This window comes from Alosa pseudoharengus, unplaced genomic scaffold (assembly GCF_046254945.1).
Source record: "Alosa pseudoharengus isolate Yale_2024_CS ecotype anadromous, Long Island Sound unplaced genomic scaffold, YU_APseudo_1.1 YU_APseudo_1.1_scf_5, whole genome shotgun sequence".
Classification (NCBI taxonomy): domain Eukaryota; kingdom Metazoa; phylum Chordata; class Actinopteri; order Clupeiformes; family Clupeidae; genus Alosa; species Alosa pseudoharengus.
In genome coordinates this window covers 2,348,644-2,374,372 of record NW_027468837.1, presented here as the reverse complement: position 1 = coordinate 2,374,372, position 25,729 = coordinate 2,348,644, and the positions used below count along the sequence as shown (strand labels likewise).

Sequence of the window (25,729 nt, the reverse complement as noted above, 5' to 3'; positions counted from 1 at the left end):
TATTGTCAGTGTGGCTTCCTTGTTCATCATTACACTCAGACGTAGGTCTAAATAACACCGGCATCAACTCATAGACCCATTCATCAGATGTGTCAAAGAGGGCCCAGAATGCAAACAGTCGATCAATCAAATCGCTTCTTGGATGTGGATCAAAAATTCCATATCGATAATTTTTAAACAAGGCAATTGTTAGGCTACCTACAGTCAGCAATGCAAAAATTACATCATTTGACAAACAGTGCAGTCTTTCAGACAGCCTTAAGAAGTCTGCAGCAGCTTCAGGTCCATCTTGTCTAAAGTAACCATACCGTGACAGGCACTTCTCAATGTGAATCATCTGTCCGTAGATCTCAACACTATCGGGTAATTCATCAAGAGCCAAGTGGTCAGGTGCTACATTGCCTCTAGTGCTCAATCTTTCCTGTACTTCACTGTACATGGAGTTACCTTTTTGCTAAATGTAGTCAAGATCATCACTGTTGAGTTCAGTTCTGTAATGAAGAGTAGCGAGAAATACCAGCGAGTTGCAAGTGCACTGCTTGCCTTTGTTGTTCCCGTACCTCAAATCATTTTGACTATGACTTGCTTGAACACAGTTGTCTCTCTGTTCCATCTCCACATCGGCAGCACTAGTTACCTCATTTACCTGTTCTCTCTCACTTGGCTCACTCTGGTCAAATGATGACTGGCATGGTGTTTCAACTTCAGAGAGGTCCAATTTTCGCCAGCGTTTTTTCTGAGCCTCTGAGCGACGGCCTTTCCTTGGCATGTCTTAAAATGTTACACCTGTAGTATGCAACTGGATGACTATAGGGTATCTAAGTGCACTATAAGCTGTACAACGACCTGGCAGTACAATTACTTACAGATTAGACAGTGTTGTTTAACTCCTCTTACAGGTTATACACAGTATTCTTTAACTCTGCTTACAGGTTAAACAATGACACTTATGAGTAAATGTAAACGGTGCAGATTAAATATTAATACACAATATTCAAAAAGTATTCTTTATTTAGTATTCTGTTACAATATTAGGCTGGATGTCGGAAGAAGAAATTATAACAACTGATGATTACTTGGTCAGGAATAAGCTAATGTCTACTGAAGTTTAACACTTAATTTCAGAATTTGATACCAATACAATTATGCTCAAAACTTAATCTGTAATGCTTAAATTCCAGCAATTTATCAGTGGTAATTCTGAATAGGCAGCACTGGAGTGGTTATGTAGAGGTCACACTTGATGATGGAGGCAGCCGTCAAGTTATGCAGAACTTGGTTGGAATATCAAAATCTTCACACAGCACAGCAGGTCTTGCAGGACAGCTCAGGTCTAAAAGCACAGAGCTAACAGCACAGATAACTTTAACAGAATAGATTATACAAATGTATAAATGTTTGAAAGATATGATTTACAGATATTAGTCCACAGATATACCGTACTTCTCTGTATGAAAGGTTCCCAGGTGTAGTTCTCAGTATAGTTCAGAGTATAGGTTTGATTCAGAGTATAGGTTTGTTCGTTCGTTGTAGAGTGAGCAAAGCAGCATTCATTGTTCTATTCGTTACAGTAATAGGCAGATGATAGTGATATAGGTTGGTGAGATAAGTGAAGTAACTTAACTGTCTGATTTGCTGTTGGAGATTGAGTCTGCAAAGCATGAAGGATACTTACTGGCCTATCCTCTCGACACAGCAAGGGGTATAAACCCGATAGTGGAGAAACTGCCGTATGGGCTCCAGGACAAGTGGGTAATGGAAGGCTCACGATACAAAGAAGAATTCAGGGTCCCCTATCCTCCATTCCAATTTTTTTTAGAGTTTGTGTGCAGGCAAGCAAAGGCACGCAACGACCCAAGCTTTAGTCTTCCTCTCTCCAGTGCAGCAAACAGGAAAGATAAGTTTAGTGAAAGTCACAACAGCAGCTGCAGAACAGTCTCTGTGCATAGAACTGACATTGCCTACTCTAACTCCACGCCCACTGCTGAAGACCCAGAGAAACAATGCCCCGTGCATCAAAAACCACACTCCCTGCAAATGTGCCGCGGCTTCAGAGAAAAGCTAATGGATGAACGAAAGAAAATATTAAAGGAGAATAACATATGTTTTAAGTGCTGTGCGTCAAACAAGCATGTATCCCTAGACTGTGAGGCCACAATCAAATGCACTGAGTGTAATAGCCATAGACACCCAACAGCACTGCACCCAGGCCCTGCTCCATGGTTCTCCAAGACCTCTCCACCCCCATCAGAGAATGGCGGGGAGAGTGATGAAGCGTCAGAAACCGCTGTGGTTTCCAAATGCACTGAGGTATGTGGGGAAGGCTTCAATGGCAAATCATGTTCCAAGATATGCCTAGTAACAGTCTACCCAGCAGACAGCCGCAACAAAGGCAAGAGGATGTACATCATGCTGGACGACCAAAGCAACAGGTCGCTGGCACGCTCAGAGTTTTTTTATATCTTCGGTGTAGGTGGGCCCACATACCCTTACACTCTGAAAACCTGCTCTGGTGTAGGTGACACGTCCGGCCGCCGAGCTACAGGGTTCATCATTGAGCCCCTTGTTCAGCCCCGAATGTTTAAAATGTATATAGCCCTGAATATCATTTTAAAAGTAGTCTGACAAAGCTTATTGTTTTGTGACACAGCTAAACACTGGTACCTCATAGAACGTCTATAACATAGCCTAGGTGGTCGCAACTCACAAAAGTAAAGCAGATAGAAAGAACTCACGCAAATCTAGCCTACAACACGCAGACAGCTTCATGCGCAGGGGAGAGAGCGTGCGCGCGTGCACAGGTGCTTTATGATTTTTGGCTTCTGATGGTATCTTGCTAATTCACTGAACTGCATTAGGTGACACAAATGGTATTGCCTTTATCTTATAACTCCTTGTCTGGGCGACTACCAGGCCTATGGTTTTTAAAAGTCAGATGTTCCCTGACAAAGACATTCGAAAATTAAGAATGTTTATTGACTTGAAAAATACACTAATTTTTGCAAACTCCCTTCATTCAACCCTTGAAGACATTGCGGTCTGGTGCGCTATGTAGATCGTTTCTCTTACCATTTAATTTCTCAGAATTTAGGTCTACTAGGCCTACAATAACGTCATCACCAAATACATCTTTTATTTTTAGTTGATCAACCACCAAGAGTAGCATAGGCCTACTGTGCACAGTGCACTGACGACTGTAGCAGCCCAAGGTAACCAGTTGTTGTAGATGACAATTATGCATTATGTAGATGCATTATGTCAGTGACGCGCATCATGTCATCTGTTTTTGTAACCTCTGGAAACTATCTGTAAACCTGAATGTGATGTATCATCTCCGAAATGTAACCCGGAGAAGGATGTGAATGCGTGTCATTTTAAATAGTTGGTTAAGATCAGTGACTTCTAGAATGTATTAGCTAACGTGAGAATATTCCCAGCTATATTCCCAGCTAACGTGAGAATATTCCCAGCCCTCGTGGGAACTTCTAGAAGTTTCCAAACTGTCGTGGGAAAATAGGATTGATTTGTCTCAGGAATGTGTGGGGGAGGTCAAGTCTACCTAGTATAAATAAGGGCTGAACTAGACAATCGGGGCTGCTTCTTCTTTTTTCTTCTACTGCTACGTGCTGTTTGCTGTTATGCTTGATTGTCAGGATTCGTTGTCCGTACTTCGTTGAGAAACCGAGTGTTGGAACTTTGTGCCAGGCTGAAGCCGCGGATCGGAACTCCGCACCACCTGTTGCCGGGATCGCACCGTACTCCGACAGTAAAGAGACTGCCGAACGACTATCAGCGGATTTTTCCCTTTTTTTGAGGACTTACTCTTTTTTATACCTTTTCCTCCATTTGTGGATTTACTATTGTATTCTCTTCTCCATCTGTGGATTACTATTTTTATCGTACTCTCTTTTGTGGATTTACTCTTTTTATATTCTCTACAACATTGTAACCTGCAAGTGGATATTACGCCGCATTTTGTTATCATCTCCAGAGTGCTGAAAAGTAAAGAACTCATTTAACCTTGGCATCTCATTCTTCAAGCAGTATTTTTTTGTCTTTTCTTGGGTTTTTCTACGAATACCAGCAGGAGGGTAAGATAACTGGTTTCTTCTGTGGTTATTCATCTGCTCTTTCTAAGACTTGGGTTAGTTGGACTTAGGTGCTGCTGGACGGTAACTAAATCTCCATCCTTATAAAACCTGAGCAAGAAGTAGCCTATAACCTGTGTCTCTAGATAATTCTAGGGTCAAACATCTTCGCACGTTAGCCAACTGTTCGAGACCTAGGCGTAGTCGCTCCTTAGTTCATAAACATCTCAATAAGTCCACCACGGAAGCCTGAACAACTTCCAAGGGGGATATTTAAAATAGGAGCTTTAGGTTATCTGCGCCGCAGAGGGAAGTCGTGCGACTGCACTCGACAGTAGGTCCCTGCTATCTACAATAACTTCAAGGGAGGTTTCGTAGGTTTTAACTACTTAGGCCTGGGGTTACGTCTGAGAAACGGCTGACGTTGACTAGGTTCTGGGGGTTACCTGCAGGGGGCAACACACGGCGCATAGGCAGCGTTAAAAAAAAAACCCATCTTCTGTTTTTGCGCGTTGCGAACGGAACGCTTCAGTTACGCGCCCGGTGTAGGCTCCCTGTGAAACGCTTGTTTGTTTGTTTGAAGTGCGTATGTATAGGCTACTTCTGTGAGAGGGGAATCGATGTAGCCTACTTTGATTTCAATTTGGTAGTTGCAGTCTACGCGATTAAAAAGCATGTCTAATTGTTAGTAGGCCTAGCATCCAAACAATCCAACTCCAAATCAAACAACACCTTGCAAATTGTCCTCGCGAATCGAACAAGTGGCTATGTTTAGCCTAAAGCGAAAGTATCTTCCGACCAGTGAATTCAGATTAGGCAAGCAGAGGTAGAAGTTTGTGGCAATCGCCTTGTTGCTTTGCACTTTTAGTTCAGTTTAAAACAAACAACTTAGTATCCAAACAACACCATTCAGATCTAAAACTTCGAAGAAAAAAGTCCACCGGGACGTTCGCTTATATCTGTCAATATGAGCCCACCTCATGCTTCATGCGCAACATTGTCTCGCTTAGTAGTGCTTAATAACCTATACACAGTGTTGGGAAGAATACTTTTAAAATGTAATCAGTTACAGAATACAGAATACATGCCCTAAAATGTAATTTGTAACGTATTCTGTTACATTACTCCATCTAAGTACCGTATTCTAAATACTTAGATTACATAAGCGCTGTTTTACATTTTATCAAGTGGGAAATCAAGCTGCTATTTCAGTTTGTAAGAACCACAGGCGATGTCAGCAAAAAACCCACAACTTAACTTTATAGGATAAACTGAAACATTATACATTTTGTTAATGCACAAGATCATCTCACAGAAATATTAGAATTTCAGTTCAAAAATCCCAGAAATTCATATGAGAAGGATTCTAAAAGTAACCCCTTAAAATGGCCAAAGTAACTGTATTCTGAATACCACTCATTGAACATGTAACTGTAACTAAATACAGTTACTCATAATTTGTATTCTGAATACGTAATCCCGAATACATGTATTCAGTTACTTCCCAACACTGCCTATACAAGAACATGATCGGTTCCGAAAAAACCTTCACGACACTTTAATTACGACTGCGTTAGCCACAGACCTTCAGCTATTTTCAGTAGGCTATCTACTGTAGCGTATGGAACAGTCTAGGGATGCATTTCATGGGTGCACTGTTTGACATGTCAGTTAGCCTACTCATTTACACCACTGGTTAGATGTAAAACGATATTTCACTCGTGCAATGACAATAAGGTTAAATGTAGGACTACTCTAATCTAAAACTTAGACATATGAACTAAACGTGAATTAAATCTTAGTGGAATAAAATATTCAGCATATCTTCTACTTATTCAACAATAAATGAACTGACCTCCAATGCATATGGATAAGAAAAATTAACAAAAAATCCATGGCATGACCTGTCTTCCTGATAGGCCTACCCGTTGAAAAGTCGAACTGCATGGAACTGTCAGGGATTGTTTTTTTTGTTTTTACAATAACACAACAACCAAATAACATATCATGCTGATAGCTTTTGTTCATCTCAAACACAATGTAGCCAGGTGAGATGTTTACAACTACATGACCTTTTATCAGTCCAGTTGCAGTAGGCCTAGATCTCAACCACAATTGATGAACTGCCCTACTTGTGACTGTTTTTAGAGATTTTAGAGGTTTTATATCGATGCTACAGAATTTGTGGCTGGTGCTACAAAACTTTGAACCTCTGTAGCACCAGTGCTAGTTGCAAAAAAAGTTAACGTACAGCCCTGTGCTGGGTGGCACATCTGTAAGAAGGCCATCTCTGGTGGTACGCTTGAAGAGGCAGAGAAGTTTGACAGCAGTGGCCTGCTGCGAGTAGGTGGGTGTATCAGTCAGTCAGGCCTTGAATTAAAGGAAACAAACCCAATCATCTTACCTGGCAGTCATCATGTCACCACTCTTCTTGTACAACATCATCACAAGAGAGTGCAGCACCAGGGGAGGCACTTTATGGAGAGAGCTGTCAGAGAGAGCGGCCTGTGGATAATAGGAGCGAAGAGGTTCATTGGAAAGATATTAAACAAATGTGTGATTTGCAGACGGCTCAGAGGCAAGATTGAAGTGCAGCAAATGAGCGACCTGCCTGCAGATCGTCTTCAAGCACTCACACGTGAGCATGGACATGTTCGGGCCATGGGAAGTGTCCACAAGGAGAACATGCGGGGGTCAGGCTAATAGTAAGAGATGGGCAATCCTGTTCACCTGTTTATGCACAAGGGCTGTCCACATCGAAGTGGTCGAAGAGATGAGCTCTTCCAGCTTCATCAATGCCCTGAGGCGTTTCTTTGCGCTGCGCGGACCAGCCAAACAGTTACGCTCAGATTGTGGGACAAACTTCGTCGGTGCATGCAGAGAAATGGGCATCGGCACTGCAGAGCTAACCTGACTCTCGCCAGATGAATTTCGTTCCGCCTAGCTCCACTCATCCATCTGGGACCAATCCATTGGAGTGTTGCTTCAGAAGGCTGGGCCTAATCAAAAAATGCTTGCATATGATTGAATAAGCCACTTGTCCGTCATCTATTGACGTGCTACTTCAACCACTCACATCGAAGCCAACCCGTGACGCTGATAACAGTCTCACAGTCGCTTCTACGCTATGTCACATCTATGAAACTCCCGCCCTGCGTCCTGATTGGCTGTACCATAAAATCTGGTGCAGAAATCACTCTCAATGGAAGAGGTCCACTGGGTGAAAAGGCTCTGAATCAGGGGATATACTGACCGGATATTTTTTATGACATGCAGCATATCAGGAGCATCTTTGATCATATCCTGAGTTTTTAAGAATCAGTGAAAATATTTATTTATTTTGACTCCTGATATGCCAATGAGATATCAGGGGTATGTATACCCAAATCACAAGTCACACACACCATTTCTGGATATCTTTGGGTAGGTCTCCACCCTTGGATAGGCTATCATACTAGATAGCCTAGGCCCAGATCTGCCTAATTAACAGTCACGCATGCCCTACGCCCAAAACGAACCATAAAACATCACTGATAGGCTATTTGCCGTTTGATTTCTATCTAATTTCGGGACATTCAAAAATAGACTATTTACAGTGTAAAGACTACCTTTTTCAGGTAGCCATTTTGGTTATGGTTCAATTTCAATTATATCTTTGCGATTTTATAGTTGCTGTAGTCTGTAGGTCTAGCCTACTTTTTATGTATATGCATGAGATCTGTTGGAGGAATAAAGTCCACATTTTAAATTATCTAGTTTCCCTTTGTCCCCAATGCTGACTGCCAAAATGAATTTGGTTCAGCTGGAGTTGCCACATAACAACAATACAAAGTTAAATTTAACAGTAGCCTAAACAATTCAACGTCAACGTTTCAACGGTGCACTTACAAACTTTCTAATGCCTCGTTATTGGACTAAAGGTCGTAGTTGTACTACTGCAGAAGTTTCGTACCATTCAGGGCATTATTAGTGGGGTAATTTACGAGATAAAAGTTGGTTCCATCACGACTGCAGAACGTCATTAGTTTTTGATAGCGCTACTCGACCAGGGTTCGACCAAGGGAAAAAAGGTTCTGGGAGGGTGTTTGGCTCGGGGTCATGGTGCAAAGGACCCTAGGGTGAAATTACTCCGAACCATCGCTTTAAGGCATTAAGATCAGATGATTTTTAAATGTATGTGTATGCTAAGGTTATGTAAACTTATGAGCACAACTGTAATACATATCTCCATTACTTCTAACTATTGCACCTGACGTCTAGGCTGCTATTGTGGGTTTGCTTTTATTTGTCACACAAGCTGAGTTAATTATATTCATGGACAGGGTCAATTGTAACATATACTTTCTTTCTCTTTTTACAGACACCTCACTTTTACTGCCAAAAGGACCATCAGAGCACCTCTCCCTACCATCTATACCAGAAGAGTACGGACAAGGGCCCAAAATGTTTTAAAGGACATTTCACGCCCAGACCATGGACTGTTTAAACCACTGTAGTCAAGCAGAAGTCTCTGTTCTCACTTGAGGCAGGTCATTGAGAGGGGGCGAGTGTCACTGCGTAAGCCCCCTACTGCAGGCGAGAAAGCCATGTTGATTTGAATATTGATTGATAAATACAATAAAGGCCATGTAACAAATTTTATTGCCTGTCGTATATGAATTTTCATGGTAAAGTAAAATAAGTCATTGGGATTTAGCAGGTGTAATTCAAAGTAAATAATGTAATTAAGTGTATGTAAAATGAATATGAAATATTATTTAAGTTAAAGTTGCACAATAAGCTCAGTGTTGGTTATGTAGGACTATCTCACGTTTAAAAAAATTACATAAATCACCATACATAAATCACAGGATTAATTTTAAAAAATAAAGGCATAAAGCCTATGGAAAAGCAAATAAAGGCATACACATAAATGCCTGCGAAATGATCTGTGCCTGGCAGTATATGGGCAGTATATGCGTAGTCCCATGTTTGACATATCAGGGGATATATGGGAACAAGAACAAGAGGTGTCCGGGGTCATATAAGTAGCTAATACTTGAAACATGGATCATATCAGGTGAGAATATGAAGTCTGGATATCTTGCATGTCGTCGCAGTCCCATTCAGGACTTTTGATATGCTCCTGATATGGCAATTGGCACTAAAATATCAGGAGCATATCAACCAATATATTTCCTGATATTACACATATCAGGAAATATATCACTATGAATATTCCCTGATTCAGAGCCTTTTCACCCAGTGGTCCCAGATGGATGTGAGTGAAGCTAGGCGGAGCTAAGCAGAACGAAATTCATCTGGCGAGAGTCAGGTTACTGCAGAGCAGGATAAGGTCCAAAATTACCTGCAAGAACAAAGATGTTCATGGATCTTTAACCCGCCCCATTCATCCCACATGGGTGGAGTGTGGGAACGCATGATCGGTGTTGCACGGCGCATACTGGACAGCATGATGCTGTGTGCTGGACAAACACATCTTACACGAGACACTTACTACCTTCCTGGCTGAGGTCACAGCCATAACTAGACTGCATTTCCGGCGGGAACTGCGAAAGTGTGCTTGCCCTGGTCCGGTCACCAACGTGAGCAGACAGTGACATACGCTATGCTGAACCTGGCTTGATCCAAGCATTTTAACAGTGCCTTTCAGTGTTGGAGCAGTGGCAATACCTCAAAAGCTCTATTCAACTATTGCCTTGCGGGGTGAATGCGGTTCGTTGGATTATACCTGTGGCCTGCCTTCGAATTTAGCTTCTATGACTAAAATCAAATCAATAAAATAAACAGCAGTGATTGGCTGCAAAAATAAATAATGTCACGCGTCTTGCACCTCTCAAACTGGGCTATCAGGTAACCTAGAGAAAAATTTGAAATTATGAAATATGACTAAGGCATTAAAATGCTGCTTGTTTGTCAGGATACTTTTTCACTGATTTATTTTAAAAATATGAGCTATGAGTGTGAATGTTATATATTCCATCCCCTAATTCTGTTTTACTGGTTTATTTGACAAATAATCTATATGGATTTGCTCTATAAAGACCTTATGTCTGTTTGGGATTGTTTTGAGAGCCTATTGATGTATCTCAGAATAAAGGAATGTCCACAACATTAGTGATATTTTGTGTACGTGTGTAAATGTATTTTACTTAAAGGAACACGCCACCCAAAATCAGTAGTGATATATGTTCTTACCGTAACTTTCACGAGTTGAGTCGTACCTCTCCCGCGTCGGTAGGTGCACTCAAACGCTCTGTCGCGCGGCGGGAATGTGTTAGCATGTTGCTATGCAAGCGGGCTCTGCCGTGGCCGTAGAGAGAGGCACATAGCAGTATTCAAACACCTCCACGTTTTACCTACTTAAATACAGTTGCACGAGTAGTTGATGAAAAATGTTAGGGCACACAACATGAAACATGACGATTTTCCAAGCGAATAAACATGAGAACTACAATGTGTGGCGCAATAGCACTTGGGAGTACTTTGACCTAGCGTGGTAATATTATTAACACCTAATTGTAGATCCTATCCACCACAGAGTTTAGAATCCATGCTGGATCGACCCTCAGCCTCTCCCTCCCCTCTGAGCGAGAGAGGCACACACACTAGAGATGTGCTGATGGGCTATTATTTCAACCATAACTGCATAGCAAAACTTATCATCCATCAGCCATCCATCAGCACCAAAGTTTGTTGACCAATTTTCAAAACTACACCTGCCCACCATCCGCTGGTTGTTTTAATGTAGGCTATATGGGTGATGCAGCGCTGCTGACGTGAGGCTAGAAAGCCCTTGTCTGTTCTAGAAAGACTGATCTAATGCAGCAAATATATTAAAAGGCAAAAGTCGTACATTGGCTAGGCCTATCCCCAGAATATCAGCAAACTCAGTCTCTGTTGCGCAAAACAGTCTCCAAATAAAACGCACATCGGCCTGTTGCCTATTCTGCCAGCTTGTGACAATATATCGTCCAAAATGCTTGATTGCATTGCATTCTCCACATTTTTAGCTACATTTTCATGTACCACATCAGCATTTTTGTTCAGTGAATCTTTTGTAAATTGCTTTACAATTACCGTCGGGCCTATAGGCCTATTGCCTGGCTTGCCTCAGCTTCGGTCACGTCCTTTTACAATTTTATCATTGTAATAAAAAACGCAATTTGCCACATAATTTCAGCATGCTCCTGGCCTACTAATTAATGCCTATTGTACTTTATTTTTTGCAAAAAGAAAGAAATCCTTGATAAAATAACAAGTCATTCACATTATAGGCTACTTATGTCAGGTTGACTGACAAGCCTGTTCTGAAGACTCCCATTCATTTTGACTGCACGAGCGCGTCTTTTTCAGACAGACATCGCAATTCATTTTATAGCAGGCCATCGGACAAATATGACGCCTCGATATTAAAGAAACTCCGCCTCCATTCATTCTGAAAGTCCACCGCACAACAATGCAACGTGCATGTTCACATTTTTAGTAACAACCGCCGAACTTGCTTGCTTGCCTTACACATCTAAGTTTTCCGACTATTTTTCTTACCTTCTTTTTCCGCTGGATGTTAGTGAGTTTGTAGAAGTTTTAGCTCTTACGTTCTGAACATCTCGCACTGCCATCGCCCGATGTCATTTCTTAGTCATATCACTCTCTGTCTCTCTTTTAAATGCCTATTCCCTGAATGGTAGGCTACAATTATGTGTTTTATATATAGGCTAATATCAAAACAAAATAACCCAGGCAGTCTCATCTAGGATATAACACAGGTTGAAGTTGGTTAGGGAGGTGAACATCTGTAGATGACTCAGAAATGACATCGGAAGACAAGGAGTGAATATGGCAAGAGGCAAGCCGAAGTCTGCTGACAAGGGCCCGACGGTAATTGTAAAGCAATTTACAAAAGATTCACTGAACAAAAATGCTGATGTGGTACATGAAAATGTAGCTAAAAATGTGGAGAATGCAATGCAATCAAGCATTTTGGACGATATATTGTCACAAGCTGGCAGAATAGGCAACAGGCCGATGTGCGTTTTATTTGGAGACTGTTTTGCGCGACAGAGACTGAGTTTGCTGCTGATATTCTGGGGATAGGCCTAGACAATGTACGACTTTTGCCTTTTAATATTTGCTGCATTAGATCAGTCTTTCTAGAACAGGCAAGGGCTTTCTAGCCTCACGTCAGCAGCGCTGCATCACCCATATAGCCTACATTAAAACAACCAGCGGATGGTGGGCAGGTGTAGTTTTGAAAATTGGTCAACAAACTTTGGTGCTGATGGATGGCTGATGGATGATAAGTTTTGCTATGCAGTTATGGTTGAAATAATAGCCCATCAGCGCATCTCTAGTGCAGGGGCGATTCTAGACCTAGAGCTTTGCTGGGGCACAGGCCCCCAACTCCCAATACATAAAAAAAAAAAATAATAACTGTGCGCGCAATATGAATAAATGGCTTGCCTGATTTGGACCATCACATATCTCCCCTAGGTCACAGACATCCTCCTCCATACTCTGAATAGTTTTACGCCTAGCCCCCATCATGTCCTCATCCGTTTCTTGCCTGTCTCTCCTCCTCCTCCTGCCTGGTATTGGACTGCCCAGCCTGTGCTCTTTCTCCCCTCTCTTCTCCCTCTCTTCGACATTCTCTTCCTCCTCCAGCACTCTCTCCCTCAATTGTTGTAGCAGCCACTATCCAGCAACATCCAAACACATAGGCATAAGTAGGCCTATACTCACATGCATTAATTTAATAGGCTTTCCTACTAACACAAGGGAAGCTTATTTTTAGTCAAAAGTGAGATATGCTTCCCTCCCAGGCAAGGGTCCTATATACATCCTGGCAATACTGCAGTTCTTTGTAGCTTAAATAGCCTACTAAAGCCTTCATACTGACTTTTGGTGATAATTTGCAAATGTAGCCTATAATAATCTACACAGATGGCTATTCTGATTCTGTGTATATTATTATAGGCTACATTTGCAAATGCAGCAAACTTATTTAAGTTTGCCATTAAACCATTGATCAAATCACAGCACTGGCTATTACCAGCATAAATGTTAATGTTACCGTTAATGTGGGCAAAATTATCATACCTCCCTCATCCTCCTCACTGTTCCTCTCCCTCTGTTCAGGAAGAATTTTCTGATGTCCATCTCTAAATAGTCAGAAGGCTGTGTTTAGTTTTACAGTAGGACAGCTTCACAAACAATATAGGCTAGGCTACTTTTACAGGAGTCTCTACAGTATACGTATAAATCCTTATTAATTGTCCGCATGTGTGCATGCAGCCTACGCATGGCGTGAGTGTGTGTGTGAGGGAGAGAGCACAAGCTGGTAAACTGTTGCTAAATTTAGGCTACAATGACGCTAATCATTGAAAAACAGATGCTAGTTATGTTATGTTATCCTAACACTCTCTAACAGCGATCAACTTGTAATTTTTTCTGTCAAACAAGTTGTGAATTTGTTGTAACATTAAACAGGGGACGACTTACTCTATGCTCAAAGTGATTCCACAATCCACAGTGTATGTGTGTGCAGTACAACGAAACACTCGGAAGAATCATGTGAACGATTTTCATTGGTTGTTGCGTTCAATCTTAGCCAGCTACAGAGGTGCTATTTCCTGATTGGCTATTATGGCCCCTTTCTTTATTCCTTGTTTTTTTTTATTATTGGCTGGTAAGTGACATACTCGAGCCATGATTAAAGCAGGCACGGAGATGCGCTCATGAATGCCGTTTCCAGCTAGAGCCACGCTAGAATTTTACTGGGGCACTGGAGACTTTTACTAAGGCACGTGCCCCAGTGAATAAGGTCTAGTGACGCCCCTGCTCTAGTGTGTGTACCTCTCTCGCTCAGAGGGGAGGGAGAGGCTGAGGGTCGATCCAGCATGGATTCTAAACTCTGTGGTGGATAGGATCTACAATTAGGTGTTAATAATATTACCACGCTAGGTCAAAGTACTCCCAAGTGCTATTGCGCCACACATTGTAGTTCTCATGTTTATTCGCTTGGAAAATCGTCATGTTTCATGTTGTGTGCCCTAACATTTTTCATCAACTACTCGTGCAACTGTATTTAAGTAGGTAAAACGTGGAGGTGTTTGAATACTGCTATGTGCCTCTCTCTACGGCCACGGCAGAGCCCGCTAGCATAGCAACATGCTAACACATTCGCGCCGCGCGACAGAGCGTTTGAGTGCACCTACCGACGCGGGAGAGGTACGACTCAACTCGTGAAAGTTACGGTAAGAACATATATCACTACTGATTTTGGGTGGCGTGTTCCTTTAACTCATTGAATGTAGCTGGATACTCATCAACGCATGTCTCTAATAGCCACAATAGGAGTAATTTTAGCAACACCGTATTTTGTGTGGCCCATAACGACCCAGTGGATCATGAAAATGTGCCAAAATTCACATTCCTTGCTTGTTGTTGGTACGTTAATCCCATTCAGATTGCCACTTATCTGAGATGTAAGGTCTGGGGCAGGGATTTGACATTCTGTGACTTCTTCATTGAGGGCTTGCTTAGCAGCACTGTCCGCTTTCTCATTTCCCCTCAGACCAACATGGCCTGGGACCCAGCAAAAAACTACACTCAAGTTCTGGTTCTTTAGACGTTCTAGTTGATCAAGCTCAGCTTTGGTTGTACTTTTTGCGTGACATTAATGCCTACTGAAAAGATTTTTAATTGCAATTTAATTGAATGCAATTTACTTTTACGATTAAATAAAATTAATTTATCCCTCTCACCCATAGTTTTCTATTTATTTACAAATGTACATAGGCCTACTGTAATTACATTTATACATAGTTATTCTACTGATCTTTATACTATTCATCCTGCACATATTTATTCTTACTACTCTTATAATGTTGTTTCTGCACTACAATGACACTGTTTCTACACTGCACATAGCTGTATGTTATGTACATATCTGTTATATATTTGTCATATTGAATATCCATATTTATTCTGTTTTATTATATTCTGTTAATACACTGCATATATTTATATTATTATTTCTACTATTATAATGTTACTGCTACATCTACATACATTATTCTACTTATTGTATGAGATAACTGCTAATACACTGCACATATTTATATTTAATTCATATTACTCTAAACCACCTTCTGTAAATCAACTGTATAATACTGTCTACATTGCACTATATTTCTTGACCTGTCTCTGTATATTTCATCACCTTTCTATACTTTGCATCACATTGAATGCATACTGTACATGAATCACAGCTCAGATCTTTGGTTGCTATGAAGGCCAAAGTCGTTCTAAATGGATGGTTGCTATGGCCAAAGGCCAGTTCTATCTCTGCCGTTGTCAAGCGGGCATATCCTAACTTTATCTTATTTTAAACATCTCTATTTTACTTAGCCTACTTCCATACAGTGACTCCTATTAAGAAGTGGCCACTTCATTCGCGCTTACCGTGATTCACGCAGCAACATTATTAACCCTCTAACCGCCCATGTCGCAATATTGCGACAAGCGTCATTACTGAATAAAACAGACGATAGACGCGAGTACAGTGTAAAATCTCATTTGTACTCTTGACCACTAGTTGGCAGACACCCAGAGCTTCGATTCAAGCTCAAGCTTTTTTTTTCGAAGTTTTCAGGAAGCATGCGAAAACCCGCGAGAAACACACAAAGAAGACGTGCATTTCCTCCATAACGCGGAAGCGATGCGGGCCATAGTTTTGCACAAATTGAAGCAGAAATACACCAAATGTTGAAAAAATAATTCACGTGTGATGAAGTCTTGGATCTGTTATTCACCTATTCTGATTCTGAAGGAGAATATCTGCCTTTTGGAGAATATGATCGATCGTCTATTGACTGATAGTCACGGTGCATCTGTGAATGGAGGTACGTCTTTGCGACAGTGTCCACTAAGCATACCATGCTTATTTCGACTGATTTCGACCCTCTGCCCAACATAGCTGGAGGTGCTAGTGGCAATAGTGATGATAGTGTCCGTAATGGACGTGGTATAGACAGCAGGGGTTGTAAAAATAGGGCTCTGAAGAGCTACAAAGTCACCCGCGATATGGAACTGATTTGACCAGGCTACTTTATTGTATAGTAGCATAGGGTTTGTGATTATAGTAATAGTTTACTATTGTTGGTTTACATGTGACTGTATTCCTGTTCATTTGTTATGTCGGTGAAATGGCAAAAAAAAGAAATAAAAACTGCTCAAATATGTTCAACATCTAGTATTTACTGAAATGTGCATAATTCACAGTGGTTACCATCCAGTGAGTCATAATATGCAAATTAGATGAGTAAATTTACCCCCTTCATAAACTTCTGTTCATACTAAATGATTTTCACATTTACAGTAGGACTTTATCTCTGACCACTTGCAAGCCATGGCCTTTTTTTTATGTACAAATCCAATTTATTCTTTTTAAACCCTGGCGGCTAAAGGGTTAAATTAATCTGTCACCATATGCCTATGCCAACGTTTGCAAAGAGGAGAATCTTTTAATTTGATTTACAATGAAACGTTACATTTAATGTACATGTTGACAATGAGTAGGCTAGTTTTGGTTGTTGTTGGTGGGGTTACTGCATTCCTTAGTTATGCCTACAATACAAAATTGTTCCCTCGTGATTGTTAGACGCATTTCAAAACATCGCGACGTGAAATGACACCACAAAACATTGTTTGTGAATCGGTCTTATTAGGAGTCCTCGCTTAAGCTGTCACAGACTCAGGCACTACTTTTAGGGCTAAAATGCTTCCTGAATTACTCTTAGTAAAAAAAAAATAGGAGTCCTAAAGTTACGAGTGACGAAGTTACGAGTACAAGCATCTCATATCAAATGACCATGGCATTACGCTAAGCAACATACATCTCATAACGTTACAGCAACATCTCCTCCCTATGACATAGCTAGCTAGCTTCTAGCCACACAAGAAATGAATGATTTTAAATCTCCGCTTAGCATTCTAATAACAGAAGGGGCACATTTATGTGGACCACTACAACATGACTCATTATGTCTGTAACGTTAACTGTATAAAACACTTACTTTCATAAAGGAAGCACACCATCCAGCACATACGCATGGAAACCGATATTTTAGGTACTTGGCCACAAACTCAAAACGTGTCTCTCTGAAGCTCTGTTCTAGAATCTTTGCTCTGAAGTCTGCCCCGTTGCTAAGCAACATCAAATAAACGAAATGACAGTCTTCCAGTATTAAATGTGTACGTGTGATTACGAATGGATGTGTGTGGTTTGCCACCTAGTGTTCAGATCATTTTTTACAGTCTATGGTTCAGATGTAGGCTATTTAACATTAACGTGACATTGCTTGCTTATTCTTTCGTCAACTCCATGCTTTTAGGAAAACAATCTTTTTATCATAGTTCCCTCTTCAATGAGCAATTACCAGCTCGTTTTTGTAACAGAGATAGCTGTTTATTGTCCCTAGGTTTACAGAAACACCTATTCATATTAATACGTAGCCTATGGAGTGCTGCCGACCACAGTTCATTACGGCCCAGAATGCCTTGCATGTCTTTACAACAAAACAACCCAGTAAAACCTAATTTCCCGTAAACATATGAATTTGCATACTTGTAACATTTTTAATAATACTCTCCCATCATGATATTTAACAATAATGAAAAATTTAATTTGAATACCGTCAATGTGAAAACAACTCTATTATGTAAGCTATATATAGCTACTGTTCACCTTGCTATTTCAGTTTGTAAGTCCATACTATCCCATGGCAGAGCAAGGATTTCATGATTGGGCAAGGTTGCCCCAAGACATTGTGGCTGCCCAGAGGCATTGAGCATACTTGGAAGGCATTGTGATAGAAGGTGAATGGTGAGAGTTACCAAATACCTGTGGGTGGTTTGGCAAATGATGGAAACTTTTGGAATATGTCTTTTTTTTTAGCCTATGCACCCTCACACTGGAGTCCCCAGTTCATATACAAAATTTGGTATCGATATGTGACAGTGTTCCTGAGATATGGACGACTTCCTGTTTCGGAGCTTCGCCACCGAATTCGTTTGGCTGTGACGGGCAAACGCTTTCGAAAATCAAAAATCCTTCCACTAACATTTGTGAGGCTTGGTCCAAGGATAATGTACATCAAGTTTCGTGGCGTTCGGACCAAATTTGTGAAAATTTAGTTTGCTTTCTGTTCAATCCAATATGGCGGACGAATGACACGCCCACCTGACGTCATCTTCGCGACCAACTTACACCGGTACTGACCGGACGTTTTAAAGTTGGAACGGTGTCTCTGTCTCAAAGGGCCTAGGCGCTAGAGCTGACAAAAAATTAGGGAGACGGGAATAATAAAACTTAAGAAGAACAATAAGTGTGCTGCTTTCAGCAAGCACACTTAATAATAAAACTTAAGAAGAACAATAAGTGTGCTGCTTTGCAAGCACACTTAATAATAAATATAACCGCAAGCGGTGATTTACGGGGTCCGAGCAAAACGAACATGAGGTAGCATAGCTTTTTAGTTTTACATATGCTTTGATTGTTTGGGCACAAATGTTCAAAAGAAACGTGATCGGATTTCGGTTATTGGATTTCAGTTACCAGATTTCGGCTATCGGATTGGATCAAATCTTGAAAATGGGTTGTTCAAAGGGAAACAAGGATCCTGAAATTGGATTAGACCACATAATCTATTCTTGGTTTTGATCTGGATAAAACCTTCACTTTGTGTTGTTCAAAACTTTTTAGTTGGATTGGAATAAATTTGAGGCATAAAATTAGGATTACCCTGTGCTGTAACATTATAGTGTGCTAACCTCCACAACCTAATAGTATTCTAACAATACCCTATTCTAGTGTGCTAACCTCCACAACCCAACAGTATTCTAACAGTAGTATTCTAGTGCGCTAATCTCCACAACACAATAGTATTCTAACAATACTCTATTCTACAGGACTATGCATTTGTCATGGATAAGATGAAGGGTCTGATAATGGAAGGCAGTGTTTCCCACAGAATTGAATTGTATTTGTGGTGGTAGGTGAAGGGGGGTTCTGTGTTGGAGTCAATAATATGAACAGCCTATAATTATACAGTTATACTTGCCTTGCACGACAAGTCCTGACTAGTAGCTGTAACGTTATAGTGTGCTAACCTCCACAACCCAACAGTATTCTAACAGTATTCTATTCTAGTACGCTAACCTCCACAACCCAACTGAAGGAACTGTAGGGGACGATGTGGGTTGAGGTAGAGTGAGTGTGTGGTGAGCAGGCAGAGCCTCGTTCAGAAGGCTCCATGGTATGGAGTGATGACATGGAGATGGCAGGTTTCGGTGCAACACAAGTTAACTTTATTTGAGTTTCAATTCATCTATTCTTTTGTTCTTTACTTGTATGTGTGCTGCATCAAAGAGGAAACAAACAGAAAATTGAGTAATCAGTGAAATGGGGTAAATCAGTACAGATCCCAAATCACAACAATAAACTGAAATCATATGACTATATAAGGTACAACTAAACAATACTTGACATCCCAAGTCAACCAACATCATCTAATCATCTCTCACATGGGACTCCAACACACCAAACCAAGAAACAAAGACCTTAACTTTACACATGATGGCAGAGCTACTCTACAAACTGATAAACATCACAAAAGTCATAGTGATGGTCATTAGTGATGTCTTAACGTTAACTCAAAGATGCACACAAAGCAGGACACACTGGAGTGCTTGGTTGAGATGAACAAAAGAGTGAACTGAGGGCGAGCAAACAATTTATCCTGGTCTGAGCCCCTGCTCCGGAGCTACAGGGCTTTCCAGCAGGTAAACTGGGTGTGGTTAGGTGGCAGAGCCAAACAATCCTGCAATTTCTCCACAGCACTTTCACCTCAAGGGGTCATCCCTATGTTCCCCGGGTCCTATGTTCCCCGCTACCGGGAAACATAGGACCCTTTTTTGAAAAAAGGGTCTTATGTTCCCCGCTGCTTCCAAGTAGACTGCAGCCGCACGGCAAGGCGCAGGTTGTTGTTGCTCCGTGCCCACACTTTGTTTGTGATGAGGGAAGGAGAGGGGTTACTGTACAAGAGGTGAAGGAGGTGATCTAAAATAGCCTTTGGTTGAGCTGTTGGAAGAATGTGATTAATTTTAATGGAACAAAGAGATATCAAACTATACTGGGCTGTAGACCCAAAGGGACATTTTTGGATTATTGACGAGTCAGACCAAAGGGGATTCGGAGCAACGCGCAGTCCCCCCTGCAGCGTGCCAGCGAACGGAAAAATGAACAAAACAAACCAATTAAATATCAACTTAAAAAGGCATGTAGTTGTAGCGCGTTTCTTCTGTGAGAGGTGCAGCTCGTGTGTGTTGCTGTCCTCAATTTAGTGCTGAAGCGGACAACGCGAAGTTACCTAGAATGTTAACTTTGAACTCGTTATATTCAGTAAAGAAGCACTACACAAGTAAAACCATTGTAGGCCTATGTTATAAAAAATTTTCTTCATCTATTCTTTTACTCCGCTATACTCAACGTGGAAGTTAGGAAAATCGCCCTTCTGGCTTGTGTCAATATTGCACCGTGCGCGTATGTGTAGGTCTACCTGGTGTGCTACGGCAAGCAACATTGACAGAAAAATACACTTTGCTACCGTTTGTGCACGAAATGTGCACTCGCAAGCATATCCCATGCAATTTCCGTGGTCAGATACAAGGCGGGGAACATAGGACCCTTTTCTACAAAAAGGGTCCTATGTTCCCCGGTCCCATACAAATAGCGGGGAACATAGGACCCGGGGAACATAGGTACGCTCCCCACCTCAAGCCCTCCTTACACTAACAGACTTTGGAAAGATTTGCAAAGATTTGGAAAAGATTTTTGAAAGACTACAGTCTCAGACCCTAGGGATCTTGCAGGGTCACTATTTACAAGACTGCAACACGATTCCTTTAAATTATTACCCATCGTGCAATAGATAAACAGGAACTGAAAATTATAGCCTACTAAACTCAAAGTCGTATTTTCGTGTTTCTGCAGCATTGTTTCATGCATGACATCCTTAACCGATACAGAGTTGTTCTGTCAAGTGGAAGAGCCGACTGAATATGTATAAGAAATGACAAATATTATAAGAATAACAAATAATTATAGGCTGTGCCGGAGTCAATAAGATAAACAGCCTATACAGTTATACTTGCCTTGCACTACAAGTCCATATTGACAAGTAGCTGTAATGTTATAGTGTGTTAACCTCCACAACCCAACAGCATTCTATTGTAGTATGCTAACATCCACAACCCAACAGTATTCGAACACTAATGCTTGAAGTGGGATTTGAACTCTCAAGCTAAGGATCACCAGTACAAGGCATTATCCCACTGAGCCACTGTCAATACTACACGTTGGCCAGTCACATTCACATGGTGAAAATGTGTATTGGTAAACACACAAGAAAAACAAGCATACATTTGACAATAAAATGAAGGGCTTTCCTAAAAGAGTAGGCCTGCACCTGAAAACGTTTTGAAATTCTGGGGCAATTAGACATTTGTAGAGAAGAATACTAATGGATGAAATCAGGGCTGTAGTACTCGAGTCCGGTCTTGGGGAGTTTTTCTATGGTCTCAGACTTGTCTCGGACTCGCTAGTATTTGGACTTGGTCTTGTCTCGGTCTCGGCCACTGGTCTTGCCAAATATGGCTTTTGGTCTCGACCGAGTCCAGGTGTCTTTATGGCCATCAAAATTAACGTGTTAATCGCCGCGATTCATTTTCAAATACATAATGCCAGAGCCATATAAAAAGAGAGTTGCGACACTCTTTGAAGTCGCCGCCACGCGGTCACGTGGTTCACGTATGCTTCAACAGTTCCAAACAGCTCTTTGCGTGTCGTGTTATTTCAATGGGATAGACAGCAGCAAGTGCGTTATTGAACGTGAAACATTACAACAAACCAAAAACGAGTGTTATTACGTGTTAGCATGCTTACATTATAGTGTCAATTATATATTGCGAGTATAATTAGTTTGCAACATCAATCTAAAATATGTTCTTTGGTAGTTCTAACATTGAACGTTTGTTTCCTTGCTGGACATTAGCTGTTATTGGATTCCTACATTTGCCTGTATCACGCTACCAGTGTTGGGAGTAACGGCGTTACTAACGGCGTTAATTTGTCAATAACGGAGTAATCTAATTAATTACTTTTTACAACGTTACAACGCCGTTAATGTTACTGGATGTTAAATGCGGTGCGTTACTTACTTTGCATTGATTGAATAAACTGTGTAATCCGAACGCACCCCTGGCTCACAGCTAGTGAGGAGGTGGGTTAATAACGACGTAAGCGATTAGGATTGGCTAAGGCAGAGTCATGTTTCATGATAGCCAATCAGAGCCAGCACACGCGCCACACACACGCAACAGCTAAAGTAGAGATTCGATGAAACAGCAGAGGTCAGGAGCAATCCGATGAAAAGTTGGCATTTTCAAGGTGGAGATATAAGCACTACTTCAAATTCATTGTGGTCAAAGGCAAGAACGTGCATGTAATGTGTACATTATGTAGACTTTGTCGACATCCGTTTTAAGCAACTCTAATTTAATGAGGCATCTCACACACGCTAGTGGCCAAAAACATCGATAGCCCCCCTCCACCAGAGATGATAGCTCGCCATCCACTAGCAAATAAGGACTCGGAGCAATGTCCTCCAAGCAGCAAAAGCTAGATCTTTCTGCCTCACAACAAAAACCTATGACACAGGCTGAAGTCAACCGTAGGTCTATCGATGTACAATTTCCCCTTGGGGATCAATAAAGTATCTATCTATCTATCTATCTAATAAATATCGAAAGTTATGTAGCCTACAAACACCTGTCTGTTCTACTAATTTCAACTGGCTTTTCAAAACTGCTCAAAAAATCCAAATTGTTTGACATATAGCAACTTTTTTTTTAACAGTAACGCAAATAGTTACTTTCCCTGGTAACGAGTTACTCTTATCATAGAGTAATTCAGTTGCTAACTCAGTTACTTTTTGGAACAAGTAGTGAGTAACTATAACTAATTACTTTTTTAAAGTAACGTTCCCAACACTGCACGCTACATATACTTTACTTACATTGTCAAAACGTAGGCTATGCATTTTGTATCCTTTTTGTGTGTGTAACATTTTAAGAGTAAGCCATAAACATGTCAAAAACACATAGGCTAAATAAGAATCAATTACAACTTTAAATGTGAAAAATTTGATTCATACTGCAAGATAAGACACCCACTGTTTCAATAACACACTTGTAACTCAATAAGCAATCAACTATTTCAATAAAATACTTATAACTTATATTTCAGCCGGCTGGTGAGACTACAGCATGAAAAGGATGACTGATGTTAGGTTTTCAATAGAATTTTTATTAAGTTTTCAATGTGTGTTTAAAACAAGAACAGGAACAAATGCAAAAAAGACTGGGAGGGAGGTATGGTGACACTGCAACATAAAAAGAAGGTCTGACACTCATTTAGGTTTCCAAAAAATAAAAAGATTTCAGTTTCCAAAGTTTGAACAACAATTGTGTGAACTACACAAAAGACACAATGTGGAAGGGATGGGTAGCCCTGTACTCTGTACACCTATAAGAGGGACATGGTAAGGAGGATGCAACATTTGGCTGGAGTCGGGAGTGTTATGGGAGGTGTGGAAGATGCTGGATCAACACAACTCCATTTGTGTAAGGGCCCCATCGTGTGGACCTCAAACATAAAAAATTATCTTATCTGACCATTCCAGTCATATATCGCACACCCTTTTTGTCCTCTGCATCCTTGGTCCTGGATAAGCAGAACAGGCACAGTGGAGAATGGAGGGAGAGAACAAAGCAGGTAACACTCAGTGTATACTTGGGACAACACATTAAGAAAGTAGCAGAAACCTAAGCAAGAGGCCATCTCCAGCAAGAGGCCAGCACGAGTTTTACATACCCATACACAGCTAACCATTTGCAAGGCTGGTTGGGGGTGCCACAAGTCCACACAAAAACTATAACAATAACAACATGAAGAATGATTTTGTTGGGGATTACTTTCAGAGTGATCTATGCCCTATTAACCTGACTACACTTTTCAGTTATCCAAAAAAAGACATTTGTCCTACTTACAAAGATCACTGACCTAATGAAAGGCAATGCCCTCTTGTCACGTCAGTCTCTTCCATGCAAACTTCGCTATGTATTTGACAAATTACTTGGCAGATAAAGCAATCAAAATTACACCAAGAACACCAACACGAAATGTACAATTACTGAAAACTAAATGAACTGAAACCGATCATCAGTTGGAGCAAAAACTCCTAGGCTACTATACAGACGCTATACCTACTGTCCCACGACCACGCTCGTGCCACACTCGCCTACTGCTTGTGCCACTGTCCCGTTTGGAACAGTGAACAGTAGTGGCACAGGACTGGGCTGGCAAGGGACACAAGAGCCACGCACCAGTAACAACAACAATAACTTATAATAGTCTAGGTTTTGCTCCTACTGCTTCCCCTGAAATTCATAATTGAAATCCCCTCGTTCACGAGTCGTGGACACTAGCCTATATCATGTCATGTTCAGCCCACGGTTCAGTTCATAACGCCATAAAACTCGCCATCTAGCAAGCTAGTCTATATCAGGTTTAAAGACAATAATCACATTAATTTCCTCCATTTTTCACCTGAAGAGCGTTAATCACAAACCCATTGATAACCGGCACATCTGAATATAGAGTTACCATGCTGTATGGAATGTATTTTATCAATGTAGCATTTAATATGAGAACAGCTTTCGAGTTCCCCCTCATAGCATGTCTAACGTTATCACTATGTATGTGAATGAGCTGACTAGCTAACGTAAGCTAGTAAGCTAACGCAATCAGGTTTGAAAAATATAGCATTATAAACATAATAAAAATCTGTTGACAACCAACCTATCATCTAAAGTTGCCCTACTACAATAGGCTAACCAAATGTATTTTGTCTGAAATTCATTATTGACGTAGGAACATTATCTTTAAGCTAGCCTCTCTCCACATCAAGGTTTGCAGGCTAACTTTTGGCTTTAAAATTTCGGTCAACATTTAAGCTATAAATATCAGTTAAACAAGCAGCACAAAATCCTCAAAGAACAATACCAGTATCTACTAGTGCAGTTGGTATAGGAAATGCATATCACAATTAAAAAAACGTCGTACATTCGTCTACTTACCACTGACAATATCAGGCAGAAAGCAATGGAAGTGAATGGGGCTACAGCCGTGAATGTCAAAGTTTGGAACTGTTGAGCTCAGCATAAAGCGGAAGTAGCGTGGAAAAAGCACCGCCATTGTTTCCTATGGAAGTCTATGGGATTGTCGCAACTCGCTTTTTATATGGCTCTGCATAATGCGTTACAAAATATTAACTCAATAGTGTTTACCTTTGTGGGGGCTGATGTCACGTAACGGAAGCCGCAAAACCTAAAACCGCAAGCCTGAGAGTTTATTTTACTGTCTGTGGAGTTAGCTGAAGATGAAGAGGAAACAACATTTAGCCAAATAGTAGCTTTACTGCAAACTGCTTTTCACTCTTGTTAGATAACATTTACAA

The 25,729-nt window shown here is 40.9% G+C and overlaps 3 long non-coding RNA genes across 3 annotated transcripts; 1 reads left to right on the top strand and 2 right to left on the bottom strand.

Annotated features, from left to right (window-relative positions):
• Positions 1-1,257: 1,257 nt before the first annotated feature.
• On the bottom strand, positions 1,258-17,257 carry LOC143104017 (uncharacterized). The gene is made up of 3 exons (XR_012982977.1): positions 17,168-17,257; positions 6,493-6,593; positions 1,258-1,347 (listed from the first exon to the last, which is right to left on the bottom strand). It is a non-coding gene; the product is annotated as an uncharacterized LOC143104017 (long non-coding RNA).
• Positions 1,341-8,724, top strand: LOC143104018 (uncharacterized). Its single transcript, XR_012982978.1, has 2 exons — positions 1,341-4,091; positions 8,449-8,724. It is a non-coding gene; the product is annotated as an uncharacterized LOC143104018 (long non-coding RNA).
• Positions 17,258-23,390: 6,133 nt separating the features above from the next.
• Positions 23,391-25,454, bottom strand: LOC143104071 (uncharacterized). Its single transcript, XR_012982995.1, has 3 exons — positions 25,350-25,454; positions 24,085-24,142; positions 23,391-23,934 (listed from the first exon to the last, which is right to left on the bottom strand). It is a non-coding gene; the product is annotated as an uncharacterized LOC143104071 (long non-coding RNA).
• Between the last annotated feature and the right edge of the window lie 275 nt (positions 25,455-25,729).